General features: G+C 42.8%; 1 long non-coding RNA gene across 1 annotated transcript in view; it reads right to left on the bottom strand.

Annotated features, from left to right (window-relative positions):
- Window positions 1-447: 447 nt before the first annotated feature.
- Window positions 448-25,958, bottom strand: part of LOC307207744 — a 962,945-nt gene continuing 937,434 nt past the window's right edge. Inside the window, exon 2 of the long non-coding RNA XR_013834820.1 lies at window positions 448-1,057. This is a non-coding gene — a long non-coding RNA (uncharacterized lncRNA). The remainder of the gene's footprint in view (window positions 1,058-25,958) is intronic.

Genomic DNA, 25,958 nt, shown 5'->3' on the forward strand with positions numbered 1-25,958 from the left:
CCAGAGGGTAATGTAACCTGAACACTGACAGCAGTCACCTGCCCCCAGATGTATATATACAGATGTATAGGGTTGCTGCTGCTTCTCTTTCCTTTAAAGACAGCTTAGTTCTGAAGTAAGAGCTAAGATGAAATTTACAGTGGTACCTCGGGTTAAGAACTTAATTCATTCCAGAGGTCCGTTCTTAACCTGAAACTAGATAGATAGATAGATAGATTCTTTATTGTCATTACACAAGTGCAACATTGCACAAGTGCAACGAAATTGGATGCCATCCCTTAAAAACAACAAAAGCAAAACAACAACAACAACCAAACAAACCACATTCCAGCCACACCCACACCCACACCCATCAAACTCCCAGGTCACACTATCGAGTTACAGCATTTAAAAAGGCCACAGCTCTTGGATAGAAACTATTTTTCAGTCTATTTGTCCTTGACTTGATGTTTCTATATCTCCTGCCAGAAGGCAGTAGTGCAAACAGACTGTATCCCGGGTGAGATGCATCCTGCAGGATGTTGTTTGCTTTCCTAAGACAACGGGAACTGTACAGTTCTTCCAAAGATGGGAGAGGATGACCAATAATCCTTTGGGCTGTGGTTATGACCTTCTGGAGCACCTTCCTCTTCCTAGCTGTACAACTGGAGAACCAGGCACAAATACAGTATGTGAGAATGCTCTCTATGGAGCCTCGGTAGAAGGACACCAGCAGTCTCTCACTCAGATTGTTCTTCTTTAAAAGTCTGAGGAAATAAATTCTCTGCTGGGCCTTCTTCACCAGAGCAGTGGTATTTGCGCTCCAAGTCATGCCCTGATCGATAGTCACTCCCAAAAACCTGAATTCCGCCACCCTCTCCACCCGTTCCCCTTTGATATACAAGGGCTGAATGTCCGCCTTTTTTTTCCTGTAATCCACCACCAATTCCTTGGTCTTAGCCGTATTAAGAGCCAGATTGTTCTCTCCACACCAAACACAAAGCCGCTCCACCTCGTCCCGATAGGCGGACTCATCCCCTCCTGAAATGAGCCCCACCACCGTAGTGTCATCAGCAAACTTGATGATTTTGTTGCTGGGATAGATGGCTGTACAATCATACGTATAGAGAGTATAGAGCAGGGGACTCAACACACAACCCTGTGGTGAGCCGGTGTTAAGGCTAAGGGCTGTGGACATATGTGACCCCACTCTAACCCTCTGAGAACGTTCTGACAAAAAATCCAAAACCCAGAGACAGGTGGAGTTGGAGAGTCCAATCGCCTCTAGCTTGGACACCAGTCTATGGGGGAGGATAGTGTTAAAAGCAGAGCTAAAATCCACAAACAGCAGCCTCACATAACTCCCCGGCTGCTCCAGATGGGACAGAGCAGCATGGAGAGTGATAGTGATAGCGTCTTCCGTGGATCTATTTGCCCTGTATGCAAACTGGTAGTTGTCAAAAGTTGATGGAAGACAGGAAATTATATGACGGCGCACCAGTTTCTCAAAACACTTCATGATGATTGGAGTCAGTGCAACTGGTCTGTAGTCGTTCAAACTACTGATTGTAGATTTTTTAGGCAGAGGAACAATAGTTGACGACTTCAGGCAGGGTGGGACAATAGACTGGTGTAAGGACTTGTTGAAGATCTTAGTAAAGACCTTCGCCAGCTGATCCGCACAGCCCTTCAACACCTTTCCCGTGATGCCATCAGGTCCAGCAGCCTTCCTCGGATTCACCATCCTCAATACCTGTCTCACCTCATGCTCCTCTACAGTGAATGAGGGGCCCCTATGGGCTGGTGGCTGTAATACCGGCGTCTCAGGTGGCTCCTTCTCGAAGCGAGCAAAGAAAAAGTTAAGCTCCTCCGCCAGCAAAGGGTCACCATCGACAGCACCAAGGTTAGGTTTGTAGTTGGTAATATGCTGAATCCCCTGCCACATCTGTCTTGTGTTGTTACTCCTTAAATTATCCTCAATCCTCTGCCTATAGACCAGTTTTGCCCGTCGAATACCCCTCTTCAAGTTTGCTCTTGCCACACTGTAAAGCTGCACCTCGCCCGACCTGAAAGCCCTATTCCTTTCCCGCAACAGGCACTGGACCTCTCTATTCATCCAGGGTTTCTGATTGGGATAAAACCGGATGGATTTATTTACTGTGACAGTGTCTGTGCAGTGATTGATATAGCACAGAACTGCCGCCGTGTGCTCCTCCAGGTCTGAACGATCGAAAATATCCCAATTGGTTCTCTCAAAACAGTCCTGCAGCTGGTGGATAGCGCCTTCAGGCCAGATTTTAACAGTCCTTGATATTGTGGGAGCCCGTTTCCTGAGTGGGATATATGCTGGTACCAGGAACAGAGACATATGGTCGGACTGGCCCAAATGTGGCAGCTGTAAGGCCCTATAGCCGTGATTTACATTCGAATAAACTTTATCCAGTGTCTTGTCCCCCCTTGTGGGACATTTCACATGCTGATAGAGCGTTGGGAGCACTGTTTTAAGTTCAACATGATTGAAGTCTCCCGCAATGATGTGCACAGCTTCAGGATGCTTGTCTTGCTGGCTGCTGATAAGGCTCTGCAGGCATCCCAGAGCCAAGTTGGCATTGGCATCTGGTGGCACGTACACACCAGTTAGCATAACAGCTGTAAACTCCCTAGGGAGATAGGCTGGTCTAGGGAGATAGGCTGGACCTCTGGAACTTAATTCATTCCAGAGGTCCGTTCTTAACCTGAAACTGTTCTTAACCTGAAGCACCACTTTAGCTAATGGGCCCTCCTGCTGCCACCGCTCAATTTCTGTTCTTATCCTGAAGCGTCTGTAACCCGAGGTACCACTGTAATTGTCAAGAGTTCTGGCTGAGAATCTGGGCAGGAGAAGTAACTTTCACCCCAGTGAGCAAACTTAGCAACCCTGTGATCCCACTTGCTGTATCATGAAACAGGGGTCAGCAAACTTTTCCAGCAGGGGGCCGGTCCACTGTCCCTCAGACCTTGTGGGGGGCCAGACTATATTTGAGGGGGGTGGGAAATGAACGAATTCCTATGCCCCACAAATAACCCAGAGATGCATTTTAAATAAAAGGACACATTCTACTCATGTAAAAACTGTAAAAACACACTGATTCCTAGACCATCCGTGGGCCAGATTTAGATGGCGATTGGGCCACATCTGGCCCCCGGGACTTAGTTTGCCTACCCATGATCAGAGCATGAGTTTTTCGTCAATGCACCCAGCCGTACGCATGGCACTGCCACTATTTTGTGTCTTGTTTCCCTCTTCTGCAGCTACAAACTGTCTATCAGGATCTGGATCTGGCAGCTCTATTGGCCCAGTATCTAATGATTTTCTAGTATGCAGTTTTGAAATTTGGAACATGGACTAATATTCGGAAGCCTGGCCATATGGCACACTGAGAACAACAGGCAGGTTTCAAATTACACCCTTAGCTTAGCTTAAACATCTACTGTGAGATAACATGAATCTCCCCTGGCTTCACTTCTATGCTGCTGTCCAGGTTCATCTCCTTTACAGTGGTACCTCTGGTTACATACGCTTCAGGTTACATACGCTTCAGGTTACAGACTCTGCTAACCCAGAAATACTACCTCGGGTTAAGTACTTTGCTTCAGGATAAGAACAGAAATTGGGCTCTGGCGGCGCAGCAGCAGCAGGAGGCCCCATTAGCTAAAGTGGTGCTTCAGGTTAAAAACAGTTTCAGATTAAGTACGGACCTCCAGAACGAATTAAGTACTTAACCTGAGGTACCACTGTATTCTATTTCTGTTTCTCATTCGTGCCTTGCTGCTCTGTCTCTGGATGCAGCCACTTGTTCATGCCTTGATTCCAGCCTTGTTCCTGAGCTTCCCAATCTTTATCCCAAAGCAGCAACTTCTTAGCTTTGGACTCACTCTTTGATTCCATATTTAGGATTATTCTCCCTTTATTTTTCTGCCCCATTATTAAGTGCACCCTGCGCACTTATCTACAGGCTCTAATCAAATTACTGTTTGGCTGCTTATTGGAAGGTCTAACTGAAATGCTAAACTTCCCAAGTGAAGTTGGAGAGTGTTCATCTAAATATAAATCTGAAGGAAAACTCAACTGGCCTATCTGATCTAAGAAGCTAGCTTGCAAGATATATAGGTATTTCCCCCCTATATGTTCTCCATTTACTCACTAATGAAATTGAAGAGGCAGTGGCGGTGCCCCCTCCGACGCTGTGATTGGCCGCAGCTTGACGTGGAGGTGGAGGTGGAGCTGCCACCTCTCCAACACTTCCACTCCAGAGCCAGCCTCAGCGCTGAAGTAGCAGGCGCCAGGGGGTGACTGCACCGCCCCCCGCCCACCCCTGGTGCACCCACCCCAGCGTGCGTGCCCACCCTCCCCAGGCGACAGTGATGCAACATCCCTGTGTAGTCCTGCTTTAAAATGCCAAGCTGCTCATATGACTGTGTTTCTCTCTCACCTGCATTTGAGTCATCACTTTGCAAAGTTTGCCTCCTAACAGGAACCTCTTACTGCTTTGTCATAGGCTCATTTCCATTCAGAAGCCTTTTGCTTTTTCAGGAGACTAGGTTGTTTTGTTTATTCAGCTTAGATTTCAAACAATGCCTGCAGAATAGCTGTTTGGTAAATTATTTAATAGGCCAACAAAAGGCTATCTTTGCGTACGTGGATCAAGCCAGATTGAATACATTGTGGTGTAGTGGTTAAGAGCGATAGACTCGTAATCTGGTGAACCGGGTTCGCTTCTCCACTCCTCCACATGTAGCTGCTGGGTGACCTGGGGCCAGTCACACTTCTCTGAAGTCTCTCAGCCCTACTCACCTCGCAGAGTGTTTGTTGTGGGGGAGGAAGGGAAAGGAGATTGTTAGCCGCTTTGAGACTCCTGAAGGGGAGTGATAAAGCGGGATATCAAATCCAAACTCTTCTTCACTGTATTGTCCCATATTGCCCTTTTACAACTCACCTGGGAATATATTCCTCTATTCATTTTTGAATATTCTAGAAAGTCAATCTGATGTTTTCATAATTAAATACCGTAGATGTTGGTCATTGTCAACAAGGGTAGTCTTATACATGTGCTACCAACAAGAAAGTTACAAACTACTTTCCTTTCCTTCCCTGCCCCGCTTTCTTTTTGCTCCAAACAGTGACTGCTCATGTTATTTTTCTTCTTCTTCTAAATGATTTAGGAAAACTTTACCATTTTAAGTTTTAATAACTTTCTCTCGAATCTGATTCACTTACTTTGGATAACAATAAAAGTTATTTGTAATACTATTTCTGTCAGTGGAAGAGTACTACACATTTTAACCAATTAAAAAGACCCATGAAGACCTTTCTTGGGTGGGACAGTTTCATTTTGTAAACCTCAACTATTTGCTATGATGTAGTTTGTGTTGTGTATAAATGCTTGAAAAAGTAATGCTGTGTGTGCCAGAAGGGGATTTCATGTCAGGAAGACTTGATGTTTTTGAAGCAGATCTGAGAGTGTGTGAGAGAGATTTGCTAAACCATCTCTCTCCTCTCTGATTTGGAACTCATCCATCCTTTCAACATTATATGTGTCTTACTCTTAATAATAGCCTTTGTTAATCAGGAAAAGAAATGACCCATCTAGTTCAATAACCAGTATCACACACTGCAGGGAAAATTTACTGTGGAATGGGACAATAATGAAGCATCCCATCTGTGGCATTCATTCTCAGGTGATGGCTTTTTGATGATTTGGGACACCATTACTGTCTTATACTGTTTTGTACTTGCTATTTCCTTGATGACTTGGAAGTTTCATGAGGTTTTGTTCTTCTTCCCCAGGCTTAGTTTCTTTGTGAGGGAAAGCACTGAAGATACCTGGTGCATTTTGTAAAATCTGTTGACAAAGAAGTTGGGGGCAGGGGGAGAGAAGGCAGATACACAGAAGAGACAGCAGTAGTCTCCAAAGTATCAGTGGTTTTTTCTTTTTTTAAAAAAAGCATACTTTTGGGTGTGCCACAAGGCTTCTTTTTGTCAGCCATCTGTAAAGCTAAGATTTCTTTTCTCATCACAGACTGCTAAGGCTAAAACCCTATACAAATCTGGAGTGGAGTCCTAAGATGTTTGGATGCTGCCTTATATGCCTCCTTCCGGCAACTCCTGCAGCCAAGCTGGTGTCAAATGTATTGCTCTGCTTTCCTTTGGACCACATCAGCAAGGACGGGAGAAGGGTGTCTTGTTGTCTGGGCAGTGCCCTGGCTTGCACCCTGGGGAGGTCACTTCTCCTTAGCCTTTTCTTCTCCTGAAGATGTCCTGCTAGGCAGTGGGCATGGCTCTTTTCCTCGGGGTTTGCTCCCAAAGCATTTCTCACAATAGCCGCAAGGCAGCAGAGGTTTAGGATCAAAGTTTTCCTTCTCCCAGATGGACTACCTTCCCTGGTGGATGAGCCCCATCTGCTCCTCATTTCCCTCTACAGCAGGTGCAGAAAGAGCCCTTTTGACCATTGGACTTACTGTTGTTCTCATCCGCTCAATCCGCTGGAGCCTGTTTTTACATGCAAGGGAATTCCAAACTCACTGAGGGTTGGTTACAATTTATCAGTTGCAGTACAATGCAAAATTATTATTTGCAATAACTGTGGATTATTGAAACAGTTAAACAACAGCAAAAGCCTTATAATAAACAGCAGTAGATTTTTTAAAAAGCACACGTTAAAACACAACACTTTTGCAGTGTTCATAACTAAGGCTATTCCATTCCATGTCCTTATTAATGTGCCCGTTTAAAAACAACAACAACGCTGCATGAATATTTGAGAGAGAATGCATATTTACAATGTAAAGAGATGATTGGGAAAGTGCCTTTTTAAAACAAAAACAAAAAAACCCCTCATCTTGTTTTCATGTAATAGCATTCCAGCCAGCTAGAAAACTCAGTGATGCTCTTAATGACCATGCTCAAAATGGGTTGCAAACGTCCTTGGGAATGCTGGAGTGTGATCATGTGCCATGTATGGAAAAACCATCTTCCCCCTGCCCCCATACAAGATCTCTGGGAAGGAGGGCACATTGTTTCTGTGGCAGTCCCATTGGCAGTCAAGTGTTCTGGTCACTGGAGCAGCTGTAACCTGTAAAACAAGACAGGAAAAGCACAACCATAAGCTGACCTAGTTTTGGAAGACTGCATGACAAAGTTTGGCAAAGTGAGAACACACACACACACACACACCAGCACCACCCTTGGCCACCTGCCCTTGAAGCTGTGAAGGAAGCTCAGAACTCTGCAACAACCAAAATTCTAAATAATTTCTCAGGTGCCATGAGAATGAGTCTGATGAAACGGAAGCCTCTTTTGCACAGGAAAGACAGAATTTTGACACTGAAATACAGTGCCTTCCTTTGTGTGGTTTTTTAATAAATTGTACGAAAATATTCAATTTAAAACAAAACAAAACAATGAAAACAAAGGAATATTGATGCAATTGTATGTGTGACTATTAGAGCATGATTTATTTTATTTTATGTGCAGTGCTTTTTCAATATATGGGAATGCATAGGGAATATGGAGTGGAGGAGAAGAAGAGATGCAAAAGTGAAGAAAATCACAGCAAAGTAGGCATGGTTCAGGATTGACTTGCAAGGAGGGGTGGCATGCAGACCTATCCTCCTGGCAGCAGTGTCCTGGCAGCAATGTCAATGTGACATCAGGGCAGGGAAGCAGTGAGGTCAGAGAGGTTCAGGTGCACCTGTGCTGCCAATCCAGTTCACCTGAACCTCCTCAAACTTGGTGCTACCTTGCTGTGATGCCAGGTTGCATGAAATCCATTGCTCCCCACCAGCCATTCCTGCATGCTCCAATTCCATAATTAATGTTAGAAGTAATGCTTCTTAAACCACAGTTTGGAAGAACTTGGGGGAGGGGAATCACAGCACACCAGAGAAATAACCGAGGTACAGAACTCAGGAAACCCTCTTATCCCTAGGCTGAATGCATGCAGGTTTTATTTTAATGCAAGGTAGTCCTGAAAAGTTTCTTGCAGCAGCTAGAAATATTTTGAGTTGTAAACTCATCCAATTAATTAAAAGGGATAAATATTCAACTAAAGTGACAATTTTGCTATCAATTTTTTTTAACATAGTGCCACAATTAACAGGATAAATGGTTCCACTTTATCTTCTTTAAGGCATAATAAAAAGCAAAGTGAATTAAAACTTGGAAATTGATATTTCAACCCACTGACATGTTTTTATCTCAAGGAGGAAGAGCTGCAAGTCAGGCTGAAACAAATAGGGCTGCTCAGATTCTCTAATACAGTGTTTTTAGTTTTGTTTTTTGCTTTGAACTTTTTATGCATCTTTGGTTCGGGTTCAAGATAGCCAAATCAGGAAGCATCAAAGTAGCCAATCTTTTACCTGCTTTATTCACAATACAAGGAGGTAATTCAGAACATAAGGTTCCAGAAAAACTGCACCACAGATTGCAGACCTAGCCAAGTCAGAGAGTACTCTTTGCTATCCAGGATCCTGTCTTGATGAAAAATTGAAAAAAAATACATGCTCCTGGTGCAATAGCAAGTGTAGGGCCCCGGTCAGTATTGCAACCATGAAGAGACACTTTAGCTGCTGTGACATTAATAGAAATCACCTCCTGATGATGCTATTTGCATTGGGAGGAAAACGCTTTATCCCATGTGCTATATTTTTAAGTGCCAAACTAATCATAGTTTGTCAGGTGTTTTTTAAAAAAACAAAAACCAGAAAGTGCTGAAAAGTGCTCCTGTGTGTGCATTCATAGATCAGAGACATAACTGTGGTTTGAAGCATATGTCTGAGAACTAGAAATAAGCCAGCAAAAGTGGGACAATAATCCATGGGAGCCAATTATTTTCTCTCTCTGAGTGCTGCTTCAGAGAAATTATTGTTGTCCGAGAAAACAGACCTGACCACCCTCTGGAAATATTCACCTCCACGGACAAACATTATGTATTCTTTTTGTTCATATCTGTGATTGTTCTTGGAATGAAAAGGTGGGACACATTGATAAGACTGGAATTGACAGATTTGTAAATCCCTAGATTTTGTTGAACTCAGTAGTGCTGAGCAACTGATCTAAGGAATCCCTTCAACCTGTAATAAATGCCTCAAGGTTCTCATTACCATCCAGATTCATAAACCACCCTTCTAACAGAGAGGTAAACATAAATTTCTCTAGGACAGTGCCCTGGAATAATGAGAGAAACTTTCATTTATGATGCAATCCACTTTTTAAATAAGAGATGGTACCAGGGATATGTAACATTTTCATAGAATTGTAGAGTTGGAAGGGAGGGATCCTGAGTGTCATCTAGTCAGAGGCGTACCTAGGATCCCTTTCACTCTTGGGAATGAAATGTATCAGTCTCCCTCCACTGTCCCTTGCACCCTTGGCAAGGAGATATATCAACACCTCCAAAGCATGGACCAGAAACTCAAATTTTTTTCTTTGCATTGCCTTTCATGCTCCACCAGCAATTACCTTTGGGGCCATCAGGGTTGGGTCTGCTCTGCTATACCTCCCCCTTCTTCTTCCTTTATTGGTCCATCTCTCAGGGTAGAGAGGCGTGATTTTTGTGTGCCCCTCCCCACAAGCCTGCACCCTTGGCAGGGCCAACCTAGCCAACTCCTTGGTACACCCCTGCAATGCAGGAATCTCCACTAAAGCATCCATGACAGATGGCCATGCAACCTCAGCTTAAAAACCTCCAATAAATGAGGATCCACCACCTCCCTACAGAGCTCTTACTGTCAGAAAGTTCCTCTGGATGTTCACTTGAAATCTCCTTTTTTTGTAATTGGAATCCATTGTTTCAGGTCCTACCCTCTGGAGCAGGAGTAAACACGTTTGCACCATCTTCCATGTGACAGCCCTTGAGATCTTTGAAGATGGCTATCATATCTCCTCTCAGTCTCCTCTTATCCAGACTAAACAGACTTAATTCCCACAACATATGCCTTAAAGGGAAAGTGATCTGGGACTACATATTGGCAGTGGATATGGGTCTGAAGGCCAGAATCCCCTTCCTTCATCATCATTCTCTCTTTCTTTGTGCACATACTCAAAGCACATTCAAGTACAGATGTGTAGAATGTTGGAGTGTGTGTTTTTTAAAACTGTTTTAAGTTTATCATTTTTTAAATGTTTTAAATAGTTGTTTTTAACTGTGCTTACCAATAATTTTATTGATTCATTATTTTTGTAAATCACTTGAGGTGTTGGTTTTTTTTTTACAATCAAGTGATGTATACATTTTATGAAATAAATTCACAACTGTCCACCCATCCCTCATCAGAGAGCCAGTGTGGTGCAGTGGTTCAGAACGGTGGACTCATAATCTGGTGAACCAGGTTCGCATCTCTGCTCCTCCACATGCAGCTGCTGGGTGACCTTGGTCCAGTCACACTTCTCTGAAGTCTCTCAGCCCCACTCAGCTCATAGAGTGTTTGTTGTGGGGGAGGAAGGGAAAGGAGAATGTTAGCCGCTTTGAGACTCCTTAAAGCGAGTGAAAAGCGGGATATCAAATCCAAACTCTTCTTCTTCTCTTCTTCTTCTTCTTCTTCTTCTTCTTCTTCTTCTTCTTCTTCTTCATCTCTGTCCCTTCCTTCCATCCACATTAACAGCCTGCCCTTCCCCATCCAAGCACATCTTCCATTCAACTAGCTGAGAAGCAAAAAGTAAGCTGCTACATCAGGAACAGAGTGATCTTTTCTTGCACTGGAAGCTCTCTTTTCATTCTGTGAAGAACAGTGTTTAATTCAAGTGAGATTTGGGAGATGGTGAGAGATGAGTGCAGGGGGCACACAGAGTGAGGCTAATCTAGGCACACTTGAATGCATTGAAATTAATCTACCTAATAAGCAGCAATAGGAAATAAAGGATCCAGATGCTGAACCTCAGGGCATATTTCAGCACTGCTCTACAAAGGGAAACCTGATGCCCAAGCATTTGTTCTATGGGTCTCTTTGTTGGCAAGTCAATTTGTCCATCAGGAGAACTCCACAGTCGTTTATTGGCCATCATCTGCCTGCTTTGGCTTTTTAGTTCTAGTGCAATTATAGCCCCACAGGAAGGAAAATGACTTGAAAGAGTTGGTGGTGAGCATTGAATTTGCAATCAGTGCATAGGATTCCTCCTGCTAAAGTCCACTCTAATTGCTGGGGGTACCTTGAAAGAGAATATGTGCCGCATGCTGCTTCCAAAATTAAGCATGCAGGCCTTCTCAGTGTTGCTATATTAAAAAAGTGCTCAGTTGCCTGTGTCACCATGATGAGATAAATGCTTGAGGCTTTACAAATATGCTGCTGACTTTACTGGCTAACCAACCAAACTTCTCAAATTCACGAACTCAAAACAGACATTATTAATTTATTAAATTTGTATACTGCCCTTCATCCAAAGATCCCAGGGTGGTTCACAACAAAAAAAAATACAAAATGAGAATACAAAATACGTAATGAAATGTAACAAAACAAAAACCAATAACCCTCCCATGGGGAAAGCATTCCACAAACAGGGAGTCACCACATAAAAGCCCTGATCTCATGTTGCCAAAGGAAATAACCTTCCTAGGGTAAAAGTTTGCTGAGCAAGGTGTGTATGTTTAACACAGAAGGATCCAAGCAAGCACTAACATGCTGCCACCAGCAGATAAAGAGGGACTGTAAAGAAATTGGGGGCATGGTGAACTTTGTGGAATATGTATTCCCAGTTTATCTGATCACAGGTTTTTGTTATGTAAAAGTGCACAATGGACTTGGAGTGTTAGCAGTGCATTTGAGAATCTTATGTCAGTGCAAGGAAAAAGTAGACATAAATGGAGAATTCCCTGGATTCCCAGGATCCAGGTTTGGGGCAAGTACTCATTGGTGAAAGAATCCCAGCAGAGATTTCAAATCACAAAATATGCAACAAATCAAAGCATGGAAATATAGTCTGTTAAACTTTTAAAATATGCCCTTCCAAGCTCCTTCCAAAGTTACCCTCTTCATCTGGCATAGGAAAAACCACACGTTTGGTAAGAAAGGCTTACCTACAAACCCACCAAATATCAGATTCATGTGCTTTACCATATAGAATTCAGAAGAAGTTGCATAGGCAGTAAAACTTAGTTACAGTGGCGAAAGTTCCTAAATGATGGGTATAGGAACTCAAGAGAAGCTTGTTAGAGCCCTGGTTTCAGAGATCAGACTTTCTCACACATTGAGCTGCTCAGGCAGACTGGAGGAGAAAAATAGACTCCATTACCCTTTTCCCTCCAAGGTAAGGGGTAGTGCATAGCTAAGCCTTGCAGGACAGCTTACTCTATGGTGTTAACTCTTTCAGGCATTAATTAGACTACAGCATGTTGGTTACACAAGGCTGGTTCTCCCACATCTTAAAGTTAAAAACATCACCAGTTTTATGAATCAACTGACGTTTCTAAGTGTGGCCTGACTCCAACAGAAATACGGCAATAACTGAATACCCATAGTGTATGCTTCCAGTGCTTTAACAAAAACTGAGTATCAATAGGTTATGCTTAAGTGCATCTGCACTTTCCAGGAACAGTCCACATTTTTAAGCTGTGTGTCTGAGTACCTTTTTGTTGTTGTTCTGGAGCTTTATGTGCAAAAACACACAGAAACTGAATCAGAGCAAACAGCAATTCAGGTTTTCTGCATATCGCCATTTGCCTGGAAAGAGCAGGGCAAAAGGTAACTATGGATAAGCCCCTAGGGTGCTCAGAATTCATTATGAACTTGCTTTGTGTCTTCCGTGTAAAATCACTACTTTCTACTTAGTCATACTGTATCTCCAAAATTATTTCTCATTAGGTATTTTCGGTTGCTTTTGGCTTGTCCCTTTAGAAAAATAATAAATAACTGTATTCCTTGTTTGGAGATGAATTAGCACTATGCTCAGTAGAATTTCTTGGCAAATCAAGAGAAGCAGAAGCGACTATTCTCTAAAATCTTTAACACATTGTGTGGTTGGTCGCTCTGAGAATAACTTCCAGAGAATCTGCTAGAAGAGCATCTGCTCTCGGAAGAGAGAAAGGAAGAAAGAAAATACCTTAAAGTCCACCAGGTAGAGTGCCAAGTAGATGCTCTACAATACACAGTCTGTGGTTGGAAGCAGGAAATAGCATTGACTGTCTCAGTTAGGCTGCAAAATGCTAGCAATTAGCACTAATCAAATTTTAATGAGGCATCTTTCAAAGTAGAAGTTCCTTTAAAAAAAATAGGGAGAGTTGGACATAAGCACCATTTAACACAATGAAGCAGAAGGGGCTCAGTGAGTGGGTCATAGCTGCTAAGCAAGTATCTCAGTAGGTGGGATAATGCTGAAGATCAGGAAGAGGGAGTGACAAGGTGATGCAGGGTTAACACAGTGCAAATGCACAGTCAGTAGCGTTGGATTAGCTCTGCTCAGGGCTGACCCAAGGGCTGAAACCACAAAAGGGGGAGTAGGAATCAAATCAACCTTACCAAACCACTGAACTGTGAATCAAATGCCATTGCAGAGGGAGAAGAGCCCCACTCTGAATCACACTGGGTGGGAACAGACTCAGGATACCTGAAAGGGCAGCCCCCACCATTTCCTTTCTATGGGTGGAAGGAAGCCAGCAAAATCTCTTGTTCACCAAGATGCCCAAGAAGTGAGTATTGTATTCCTTGGAGTCTGCTGGCCCTGTAGATCCTGCCACCTGAGGCAGTCGCCAAACCTTGTCTCATGGTTGACCCAGCCTTGGCATTTTTTTAAAAGTGCATTTCCTGTATGCTAACTTCCCCATTGCCTTGACCTTCCCCTCCTGGTAAGCAACAACACCCTACCTGCCGGGAAGCTAGCATAGCAGCTCTGCCTCCCCACTTTTGCAATGAAGTAAACATGTGCAGAGTCAGAATGCATGTCTTTATAACACCTCCTCCACTCTGATGAGGAGTCTTGTGAAACACAAAAGCTTACTCACTGCTTGGTGATTGTTTAGTTGATCCTATTAGCACTATCGTCTGACTGTTACTTTCAGATTTTTTCCTACTGGACCAATGCAGTGCCACGCAGAATTTGAGTACAAGTTTTCAGGAAGAAAACTCAATCCAAAGAACAGTTCCCATTGCTGAGAATGAGCTGCTGGGAGGGATAATGAATAAAATATATGAAGGACCATTTCTAGGAATAACCAGGATGAATTAAAATAAGATGAACATGAAGAATTTGTGCAGATATAACCCGAGTTTGGTTTCCACTTCAAAGCAGGAGCTATGCTTTATTCTGCCCAAACTTCAGAACTTTTCAAGCATTCACAACTACTGCCTATTTAATTACTCCCTATTTAAAATTTGGTTTCATCTGAGTAATGCTATGTTATGCTATGTGTCTGCAGAATTGACATTTTAAATGCTTGCACTCTTCAAGTGCTTAAAGATGATCTATCATGCATGTATTCTGGAGTGTTTGTCAGAATTAATGGGAAAGGTTGCTTTTACTCACAGATGAGTCATTTACCATACTTACTGTATACGTAGGCAGGGCATTTTTCAGTATCCACACATTTCTTTAGCTGTGATACTATAGTGTTCTGCAACACAACCTCTTTAACTCCGTTGTGGGAGTGCCTTGCACGCTCTGGATTTGCAATATTCATATTAAATGGTAACAGAGACATCATATTGATTTGTATCTTTCTTTTAGGGATTTCCTTGGACAACATCCTAAATTGTGCATTGTGCTCTTTGACACTTCTGCCAATTTGATACAAATGAAGAATTGGTTCTTTCTTTTATTTCCCACAGTCTCTGGGTTTGTTGCATTACTACAGGTCACTGGTGAGGAGAAGAAGGAATGAATTCCGCATCACAAAAAAGAGGGCAAAAGATAGCATTTTTTCCACAATTAATCTGTGCAGAGGCCCCCCCTGCTCCCGATCCAAGGTCACACAGGGAAGGTGCTTCTGAAGGGGGAAGCTGTAACCAGTACAACTGAATACTCCATTCGCCTACTGAATCAATCACACAGGGTGCTGACACTTGCAAAGGAGCATCAACATGGAGTCTGCAGCCTTTCTGCTCAATGTCATGTCCCACAATAACTCCAGATTGCTCTGGGCAGCCCAAATCACCCTGGTGTAATCTGGGGCTGTCTTAACCTGACTTGTCCCCTGAATTGGCCTGATTCAGTTCAGGTTTCAGCCTAACCCTGTTCACAGCCCTAATACAGACACACACTCACAGCCCTAATACAGACACACAATTACTTATAATTTATGCAAAAAGATTATACATCTCACTGTAGTAGGAATGACTCTGACCAGGTGAACTTTGTGCCTGTTCAGTTTGCTGCCAGGTACTCACTGCTGATGGGCAGCTTCAAAGGTCTTGCCTCTTATGGCTCTTTATCTTTGGACTGGATTTGGAACAGCCAGCTCTTCAGACAGAGGATGTCTTCACATAGATGACACTGCTCCATACGTAGGACACAAAACTACCCTACTGTGATGTACAAGTTTGCTTAACCAGCAGAACAAATAATTGACATGAGATACTAGAACATTCATTGTGGTGTCAACTAGATAGTTTTGTATAGGCTGAGTCTTAGCAAGATAAATGTTCCTATCAGTGCTATGCTGAATCTTTTGCCCCTATCTTTTTTTTGGCAATTCAAAGAGGTGGAAGTGAATTGAAGTGGCTTGTAAAGAGGTAGGGGGTGGGGTAAATTTTGACAATTTTTTTTTTTGGGGGGGGGGCGTTTCCACTTACCATATGTAATATACCAGGTGGTCAAGTGACCTGGTTTTGTTTTTGGTTTTTTTAAAAAACTCATCTTGCAGTGTGGTATCCTTCTTTCAAAACTTACCACCTGAACATGTGACACACATTTTTAAAATACGGAATTTAAACTGGGACTCATATGCTCAGTATGAGAAGTTCAAGCATCCCACCAAAAGGTCTCCAAATCTGTTCTCTCTGCAAGAGACAATAAAAACAAAGAAAGACTCTTTTGCAGAGAGTGGAGACTTATGTGAAAGCAGTATGTGGGCTTTAGCACAGTACTAGTTCCAGCTATAATGTAGCAAGGCCCTCACATTTTTTTAAATAGAGTAAGGTGAGATCAATGTTATAAGGAACCTAAAACAAAGTCTCTTGTGGTGTGCCCCCTACCCACAGCCATGTGCTTTTATCTTCACACTGGCTGAGAATGGAAATTCACCCATCACTTAAATTCCGCAGTATTCCCTGTCTTCTGCCCATGTTCTGTGGAATAACACTGCTTTTGAGATATGAGGGTGCATGCTATCTGTACTTTCCAGAAACAATTGCAGACATTTTTTGTTTTGAAAAGCCTTTTAAGGTGGACAAAAAGGTCTGTGCTTCAGATGTTCATTCTGTATTGTTTCTAAACCTATCTTTAGTTACTTTTTGTTTTGGTTTCAAAACAATTTGAAGCTGTTTTATAAATCACCTTGTTGTTGTTGGCATTCGCCTGTCTTGGGAGACAATGGAAGAGTGCATCTTCAGGGGTAAAGTTGGAGTGTTGCAGAGATTTGTAGAGATTATAGGAGAGATGTTTTGTTGCAGCTGGTGAAAGATAAAGGTGTCTGGTTGTGCTGCTACAGTCATGCCATGGCATTTCTTTCCCCTGTGCTCCTCCCAGCAGTTATTCCTTCTCTGATCACTGCTATGGATACACGACCTGACTGTCTGCCTAGACATGTATAAAATGTTATTCATAAATAACAATACATTAATAATCCATTATGTCTGGTTTTCCAGGGCATGCATCAAAATGGGTGGCTTCCTCTATCACTGAAAGCCAGTTGCTGGAAATCACAAGTGGGGAGAGGGCTGTTGCACCCAGGTCCTGCTTGTGGGCTTCCCATTGGTATGTGGTTGGACACAGTGAGAATAGGATGATGGACTAGATGGGACACTGGGCTTATCCAAGACAGCTTATGTTCTTAAACAGATAAGAGGAACGTCCTAAATCAGGGAAGGAAAAGACTAGAAGCAGGAACTCAGTCAGAGCCCAGAGTGCAGAAGACATGAGAAAAGAACAACGGGAAGAAAAGAGATGAACCTAGATGTGGCAGGGAGAACACATAGAGAAATGTTCCCAAGGGATCCTACCTATTGTCAGGGCAGTTTGCCATCTTTGATCATGTTCTCCTATATGTTTATCTTCCCTGCTCTACAGAGGTTTGTGATAGGGCTGATTCTGTGGGATTGTCATAGACATTATAGGTGTGCTATAAAAAAAAAGGCACATCCTTTTGTTCCTGTGTATTATGCTAATTTTGGTTTAGGGTGAAAAGAAGCAACAGTGTGATATTTTTGAAAGACATGCTGCATTCCTTTCTCTGTACCCTGTGATGGTTGCTTGTGTGTGATCCAGCTGCAAATTCCCTGAAAACGTCACCTACTCATTCTGTTTTATTATAATAAGTGATTGCTGGTAAGCCATAGTAGCCTTTGGCTCTGTGTGTATATTGCTGTTTTTCAAATCTCCCATTTTAGATTTTGCTTCAACCCCAAACAGGTGCCAACCTGTTCCTGCTGCTTCTAAGATTTCATCCCACTGTACCCTGTGATGCTTCAACTTCCCAAGTGTGCATGTTTACAATTTTATATCCCACTAAAAAGAGAAAAGAAAAAAATCACAACTTGTATGAGATAGAAAAAGAATATGAGACAGACATAAGCTGCATTATATCAAACTTCTTGCATTATAATAAACTGTGGACAGACAAAAGTAAGTATTTTTTTGGCATCAAGCAAACCTAATTTAAGGAATTGGCTGCCACAATGTATTGCAGTGCCTACTAGCTTAGATTACATTAAATTCATGGAAGGAAAACATATTAGTGGCTTGGTGGAGACTGGTACATTAGGGCAAATGAGGTACTGTGCCATCAGCTTCCATCATTCCTCACCTGCCTTCCTTCTAACTTACATCCAGTCTAGGGAGTGGCACTGGCTGTCAGGTTCCTTCTCTTCAGTGTCAGTGTTGCAGTTGTAGGACTCAGCAGTAATGTTGGGACAAACCTAGAATTAGTTGGTTTAGCCTGACATTGGTTCTGGCTCCACTTACTGTTGGCCTCTTTGCCTTCTGCCCAACCAGGTCCAAATGGGCACCAACCACAACTGTGCTATCTGCTATCTGCAGTGAATCAACGCCACTGGATACTGAATAGTTTATGGGCTCCATTCAAAGTGCTGGTTTTGACCTTTAAAGCCCTCAAAAACTCAAGAGCCATTCTCCCCCATGTAAAGTGGCCTAGACCCTTTCTCAGAGGTCCTTCTGCGAGTGCGTCCCTTGAGTGATGTGTGAGAGTTGGTTACACAAGAATGGGCCTTTTCAATGGTGGCTGCTGTCTGTGCAATGCTTTCCTGGGGAGATGTGCCAGGAACCTTCCTTGTCTGTCTTTCAGTGCCCGGCTAATACATTTTTGTCCACAGAAGCCTTTGGTTAATTCGGTTGCTTCCTATGATGGTGCACATCTTTTAGTGGGGTGGGTAGGACTTGTTCATATTGACATGTTGCTGGATAGGCTTTTTTCTATTGCTCATTGTCCAAGCAGGAGACCAAATGGTGTGCCCCGACTCGTCAAAATTTACACTATCCAAAGCTAGCCAAGTTATTTTGGCTCCTGAGAAAGGAAATCCCACAAGCACCTCTTCCTAGACATTAAAAGATAAAATACAAAAAAAAAAAAAGAACATCGATTAAAGAACTGACAAGTTGTTATTCCACACTTTCATGACACCAAAAATGAGTTTCCTGAAGCACCCACCTTACTTTGCCTTAGGATAGGGATGGATCTGCCTGCTTGTAGGCAACCTGGATGCATAAACCACTCCGGGTAAAAAGATAGTAAACTTGATGAAGCCTTTATCTAATCCAGAAAGGCTCTTTGGCATAGAAAATAGATGTGATAGTCATGCATAATAAATTGATTTAATAGTCATAATGAGTGTTTTCAAAAACAGGAGGAGTGGGTGGTTGGCAGGCAGAGCTCAGTTTGTTCATTTCCATATCATATGCTGTTAAAAGTAAAAGGTAAAGGTAAAGGACCCCTGACAGTTAAGTCCAGTCGCAAACGACTCTGGGGTGGCGGCGCTCATCTTGTTTTACTGGCCGAGGGAGCTGAAGTTTGTCTGCAGACAGTTTTTCTGGGTCATGTGGCCAGCATGACTAAGCCACTTCAGGCAAAACCAGAGCAGCGCACGGAAACGCTGTTTACCTTCCCGCTGGAGCAGTACCTATTTATCTACTTGCACTTTGACATGTTTCCGAACTGCTAGGTTGGCTGGAGCTGGGACCGAGCAACGGGAGCTCACCCTGTTGTGGGGATTCGAACTGCCAACCTTCTGATCGGCAAGCCCTAGGCTCAGTAGTTTAGACCACAGCGCCACCCGCATCCCTGTTGTTAAAAGTAGACTTCTGCAAAAGACTGATGCAGCAGGAGAAGTGCTAAACACCTGTGGATTTTTAGCTGCCTGGGTTTTAAGTCTAGAACCAGCATTAACCCTTCTATCATCTGATTCTAGTTTATATGTCCATCTTCTCTGCAAAGAATTTTAAGACTGACTGTTAGGGATGGGAAAGAAAGTCGATTCAGTTCACATTTAAAGGTGAACTTACCTAAATTTCACTTTCTGAAACAATACTCAAACTGAAATTAACACATCCAATTTTTTCAGTGCAGTTCTTCAACCAAATAATGTGTACCAAAATATATTTTCTAGCATAAAGTGTGCATATAAATGAAAATAACATACAAAACTGCATTTTTATTAAGGGGAAATTTCCTTAGTGAAAATAACATAAAAAACTGCATTTTTATTAAGCGGAGTTTTCCTTGCAAAAATGTACAAGGAAACAAAATTGCATATAAACAATTAAGTTATTACAACAACAACAACAACAACAACAACAACAACACTTTATTGTGGTCGTAGACCAGCATACAATTAGTTTATTAGGAGAAATTCACAGGAAAAAAATGCTGATGAATTTTTATTAGGATAATAATAATAATAATAGCTAAACTGATGTGGAAATGTGAAGAACTGAACTTAGGGTCAGAAAAATGAGAAACTGAATGAAGCTGAGATTGACGTATTTGCCCATCTCTTGCAGCAGCACAAATGGAGTCTTACAAATTACAGCATGGGAGTTAACATTATCAGAGTCGCTACCACATCATAGTTAAGGTCTGGGTGGAACAGTGAAATGAGATTATTTCATTGATAGATGGTTTCCATTTATAGCGTACACAAACAAAGACAGCCAAGGCCTTCCACAACTCATTTTATTTTGCTTTGTTTTGGAAGAGTTTACTGAGGTGAATGGCAGGATTGGAGGATTCAGGGTTCTTTGCTATGCTAGTAAGTAGTGATTGCTCACACATCTCAGGTGGAGACAGGTGGAGACAGAAATATGGCATAAAAGGTCACAACTTTTTTATCTATTTAATAGTTCAGTATTTGCAGTAATAAGTAAACATTTGCTGTGGGCCTTCACTTGGAAGGTAGAGTAAGGGTGCAATACAGTTCCCTTTGTCTCTTCCCCTGGTTCAAAGCTCAGGACCAGCCCATAAACTAGTGTGGACTGTTCATTGATATACAGGGCCAGCCCACCCACAAGGCAAGTTGAGGTGACTGCCTCACTGCCACAGTGACAGCGGCAGCTGTGGTGTGCTCTTTGGAGGCCATATCTGCTGCCACCTTGGCACTCCTGCCCCAATGCTGCCTCTGCAACAGTCTCTTGATGACTAGAAGGTGCTGCTGGTCTCCTCCTATCTTTGTCCCCGATGTTGATCTTCACTCACTCCCTCTTCTTCTGGTGTGTGTGCATGATGGTGGTAGGGAGACACCACTTTGCAGTTTGTCTCAGGTGCCAAAATGTATTGGGCCAGCCCTGTTGATATGTTACTATGAAGATGAACTGAGGGGGCACCTGTTTCCCTGTTCTGCCCTTAGGGTCCAACATTTCAAAGGGGCATATCCTTCAAGTCCCAAGGCAAGATTCCCTGGATGCCTCCAGGTGCTTATGGGAAACTAGTCCTAGTTTGCATTGAAGAAGTCTGGGATATCTCACTTAATCTTAGGCTTGTAGGTCTGAGCCCCATGTTGGGCAAAGGATTCCTGCATTGCAGGGGATTGGACTAGATGACCCATGTCATCCCTTCCAACGTAACAATTCTATAGTTCTCACAATGCTAGCATTGTGACTAAATAAGCTGCTATCAAAACACAGTCAGCAACGCAGGGCTAGGCCAAAGGCCCATCTAGTGCAGCATCCTGTTATCACAGTGGCCAACCAGATATCTGTTGGAAGCTTAGAAGCAGGTCCCGAGCCCAATGATACCCTATCAACTAGCATTCAGAGGCAGACTGCCTCTGACAGAGGGGGTGGTTTGTGGCTATTGATAGCCTTATCACCCATGAATTTGTCTAATCCTCTTTAAAAACCCATCAGGTTTTTGGCTATCACTATCTCTTGTGGGAGCAAATTCCATAGCACCACATTTCTCTGCATGTACTGTCCTGAATCTTCCAACATTCAGCTTCACCGAATGGTCTCAAGTTCCAGTATATGAGAGATGGAGAAAAACTCGTCAGTGCATGAAATTGTTACTGCCTTGCTCTGTGTAGGAATCCAAGCAACAGTAGCTGAAGAATCAGAAAGTCTAAGCCACACTCAGAATGGCTGCTCTACAGCGACATTGCTGTTTCAAATCAATTACTACGCCTGCAGATAGGCTTCGTATTTTTTACAGAACTGAACATCAGCCTACATTTCAAAATAATTTGACTTAAAGGTCTCAGGAAAAACTGTAAAATACCTAGAGAGCAGTGTGATGAGAATAACCAAGGCTGTGTGATTAAAGGGAACAATGGGGGAAAAAAATAGAGGAGGAAAAGGTCAATTGTAAGGAGAAATTACTAGCTTCACTTGCTGTTCTGTCTCCTATTTGTTGCCCACATCAAATTGACATATAGAGACTACGTACTGGGAATATAGTTTAATTGCACTGTAAGCTAGTAATTTCTCTTTACAGTCACATTGTGAAAGTGATCCATGAGGCATTTCCCCCCATATGAAGTGGTGCCCCTGAGAAAGTTGGAGAGCAAAGAGCAAAGTTTATTCCACAGGTGCTGGGCACTTTGGACACCACACCCTTGAAGCCTTATGCATATGCATATACTAGAGTGCACTGAGAAGTACCTAACTGGAAGGATGAGCTGCTTCACAAGTACACTCACTTTTGCCCTCTTCAGGCATTTTTAAAGTATGTTAGGTTAAAGCACAAGGGAGGTGCACAATAGGTGAGTGTGCCATACCTCTGTCCCTGCTGCCATTTATATCGCCTTCCAGCTCATGGGTACTATTCATACTCAGAGATGCCCCCCCCCCCTTATATTTTAGAACCCTGGAAATTCAAGGTGTCAAATTACACAGGGAGCACTCGTGGAATACACACAGTTCCCCTTTCGGAAGATTATAGATAACTGCAACAGATTAATGTTGGCTAAAATATATATTTAATATTAAGCTTTGTATTTCTCTTTATAAACCCTAATAAAATGCATTTTTAACAAAAGGATAGTTAGGTGCTCTTGAAAAAATGGAATAAATTATTAGTGACTTGTATAGAACTGGATTTCTTCATCTGTTCCATTCCCCTCCACCTTTTACGGTGTGAAATTTGGCTTGACTGAGCAAGTGATGTCATCTTCTCATCAAGCTATCCTAGAAAAAGAAATCATTACAGAAATAAAAGGAAGCATCTTGGGATCTTTTGCTTTTTGTTCTGCTTTTCTCATCCCACCGAGATGTCTGTAATCATAGATGAAAGCAGAAACAATGCTCCATATGCTTGACAGCGACTGTAGGTTTGTGATATTCCTTGAAGAATAGCTTCTTCATCTCACCTTATTGACATCACTCATGCCCTGTTAAGCCCCCCAACCCTGTATTTTACAGGGGCCGAGGGGGGGGGGGAATCCTAGTCTCCTAGGTATTGAAAAATAGTGTGAGTGTGTGGGACACACACACACACACACACACATTGTTCAGTGTTCATATCAGAAACTTAATTCTTCCCCCATCTTTTTCCAGCCTTGATTCATTTGCAGTCTTTATTATATGTTCCGAACATATACATCAGCATCTGCCTTGTTGCATTATTTCCCGGAGGAAAGAAAGGCTTCTGAGTTAATGTCCATGTATGTGAAGGGAGATCGTGTGACACATTCCAGGCAGGCAAATGTGCATAACCTAATTGTTGGACTGTTTGGTGAAGGGTGTAGCCCTAAGATAGGGCATGGTCCTGAGCACCAACTAGAGAGGCCTGGAGGCCCAGCCCAAGGCTAAGTTTCCCCATCCCTGCCCTACATATTTACTGTGTCCTCAGTTTGTACTGTGCATGGACCAGAGATGACCCTGAGAATCTCTTATGACAACACAAGGTCACTGCTTCTGGTGTTTTGTTTCCCCCCCCTTTCTGTGGTGAGCCATGGCCTGCATTGACAATATTTGATTGGAGCATTTATCAACAGAAACTTTTTAAAAATAAAATGATAAACTGCGGCAGGGGCAGGGGGATGCAGAGAACTGTTAAGACCCAAGAGAGCTTTGCTTACATAATGCCACTATTTAAGTCTCTTCAGACACAGTTTGAAATAAACAAGTACAGTGGTACCTCAGGTTAAGTACTTAATTCATTCCAGAGGTCCATTCTTAACCTGAAACTGTTCTTAACCTGAAGCACCAATTTAGCTAATGGGGCCTCCTGCTGCCGCTGCGCAACCGGAGCACAATTTCTGTTCTCATCCTGAAGCAAAGTTCTTAACCTGAAGCACTATTTCTGGGTTAGTGGAGTCTGTAACCTGAAGTGTATGTAACCTGAAGCATATGTGACCTGAGGTACCACTGCATGGAAGATGTGGATGACCAACAGCTGCACTTTTGTTTGTGAAGACCCTCCAAACCACTCCCAAAAAATAAAAAACAAAAGACACATAATTTTAGTTTAAGGTTTTTGGCAATAATTTTGGCCACAACTTTATTGATTACAGCATGTGAGTGGTTGCTTAGGCATGGTTCCAGACTACCTGAACCTGCACAGTGGCAGGAACAGGACTGACAACTGGGCACCTTCAGAAGTCAGTAAGGGAAAGCATTCTGGGGGAGCACGAAGCTGACTTCAGTCTCTCAGCTCACCCCAGATGCTCCCAGGGACTCTGGTGTGGCCCTAGCCCCTTGACAGGGTTCGGACAAAAGCAAGGCGAGCCCCTGGATTCCTTTAACGGAATCCCCTAGCAGCAGCAGTGCAGGGGCAGGCAAAGCCAACCACTTCCCCTACGTAAAACATTGAACCAATGCCTAACCGCCGACCTTACAAAGTTGTGATGATTTGCTACATGGTAGACAAAAACCAAATGGCACCAGCCAATCAGCCAAAAGGCTAAATTCCTACTGGGCCCCTGCTCCAAAAACAGATGACCCCTAGACAGGCATTGCAAGGTCATAAGAACAGCCCTAAAAATAGGGAAGGAGAGCAGGTGATCTGGTGCACGTCATGAAAAAGAGAAAGCTCCACGTGACGTGCAGCAGCTTAAATAGCCCCTTGGTTGCCAATCAGAGTCCCCAAACAGCCAAATTCTACCCCAGCAACCAAGGGGTAACCAATGGGGTGTTGAGGCTATCCAAACGGTCCCGCCCCAGCAACAAGGAGGCAGTTTAGGTGATCTCACCGCAACATGTGCCCTCCATGATGGAGGACATGATTAATCATATTTAGTGCATTGGAGCTATAGCTTCATAGTTTCTATCGTTTCTGTTTTTGGAATGCTTCTTATTTGTAAGCTGCTGGGAGATTTCTAAAGTCAAGCTTCTGTTTGCCTTGCAGATCTGAAAGAATTCTTCCTTCGACAACACATCACATTTTGGGGATGGTGGTTTTTAGGACGTTACCCCTAGCTGCACACCTACAATCTTGGGATGGAAGAAAATGACCCAAGAGGCTCACAGAATTTTTAATTATGTAAGTTTACCAGAATTGGCAACAAGTTCTTCTCTAAGCTATAAGATCCATTTTGGGGACTATATTAAGCAAAGGTTACATGTGTATTTTGTCCAAATTAAATGCAAAGGAGAACCATAAAGTCTGTTATGAAATATGCATATACTGGCTAAACTCTTCATTTTATTTTCTGTAGGGGAAGGTCAAGAACTGTGAAGTTTTTGTTGGAAGTGCAAAGATTGTTCCATGTCCAATTTAAGGGTTAATCCTGTTAATTTTCAAGTCAGCGAGCCAAGAGGGGGCAGGTGGAGGTTTTGCTTAGCAACCATAAAATTTGTTAAGGTATCATGTGCCATGATTGGCTGTGTTGTTCTGAGGGAGTTCTCTGTATGTTTGGTTTTACCCCCTGCTATGTAAAAGGCAAAACTTCTCTGCGCATTTCTCTTCAGATTGCACATTGTTTGTTTAGTTTTGCTCAGTAAAGTGTTATCAGGATTCCATGTTCCCCTGTCCCCAGTCTGTACTCCATGTGTGTGTTTTTAAGGTATCTTGCTAACAATTTTCACCCAGCACCCCTTGAAACTGCATTTATAGTCTTCTGAGATTTCTCAAGAGATAATACAGCAAATGACCATTCCTAGATCGTTTTCTTTGGACATGTAAAACCTCTGCCAAAGGTCTTTCACATAGCAGTGCAGGGAAAGGCCTGTGCATGAGAGTTTGGAAAGTCAGTCATAATAGAAAATAGAGCGCACTCCATCACACAAAAAGGAAAATTGAAATTCATGGAATGCTCAAAGCCATCCCTAGAAGCAAATTCTAATTTTGAGAACGGATGCATAGAATACACACAAAGGTGGATATAATTTTCATATGCTAACAATTTACCAATGATTAAAGTGGCACAGTGGGTCAGTTCCTCTAGCAGTTAACCAGAAGGTTGGTGGTTCG

The sequence above is a fragment of the Podarcis cretensis genome, assembly GCF_951804945.1.
Source record: "Podarcis cretensis genome assembly, chromosome: Z".
In the NCBI taxonomy this organism is placed as follows: Eukaryota; Metazoa; Chordata; class Lepidosauria; order Squamata; family Lacertidae; genus Podarcis; species Podarcis cretensis.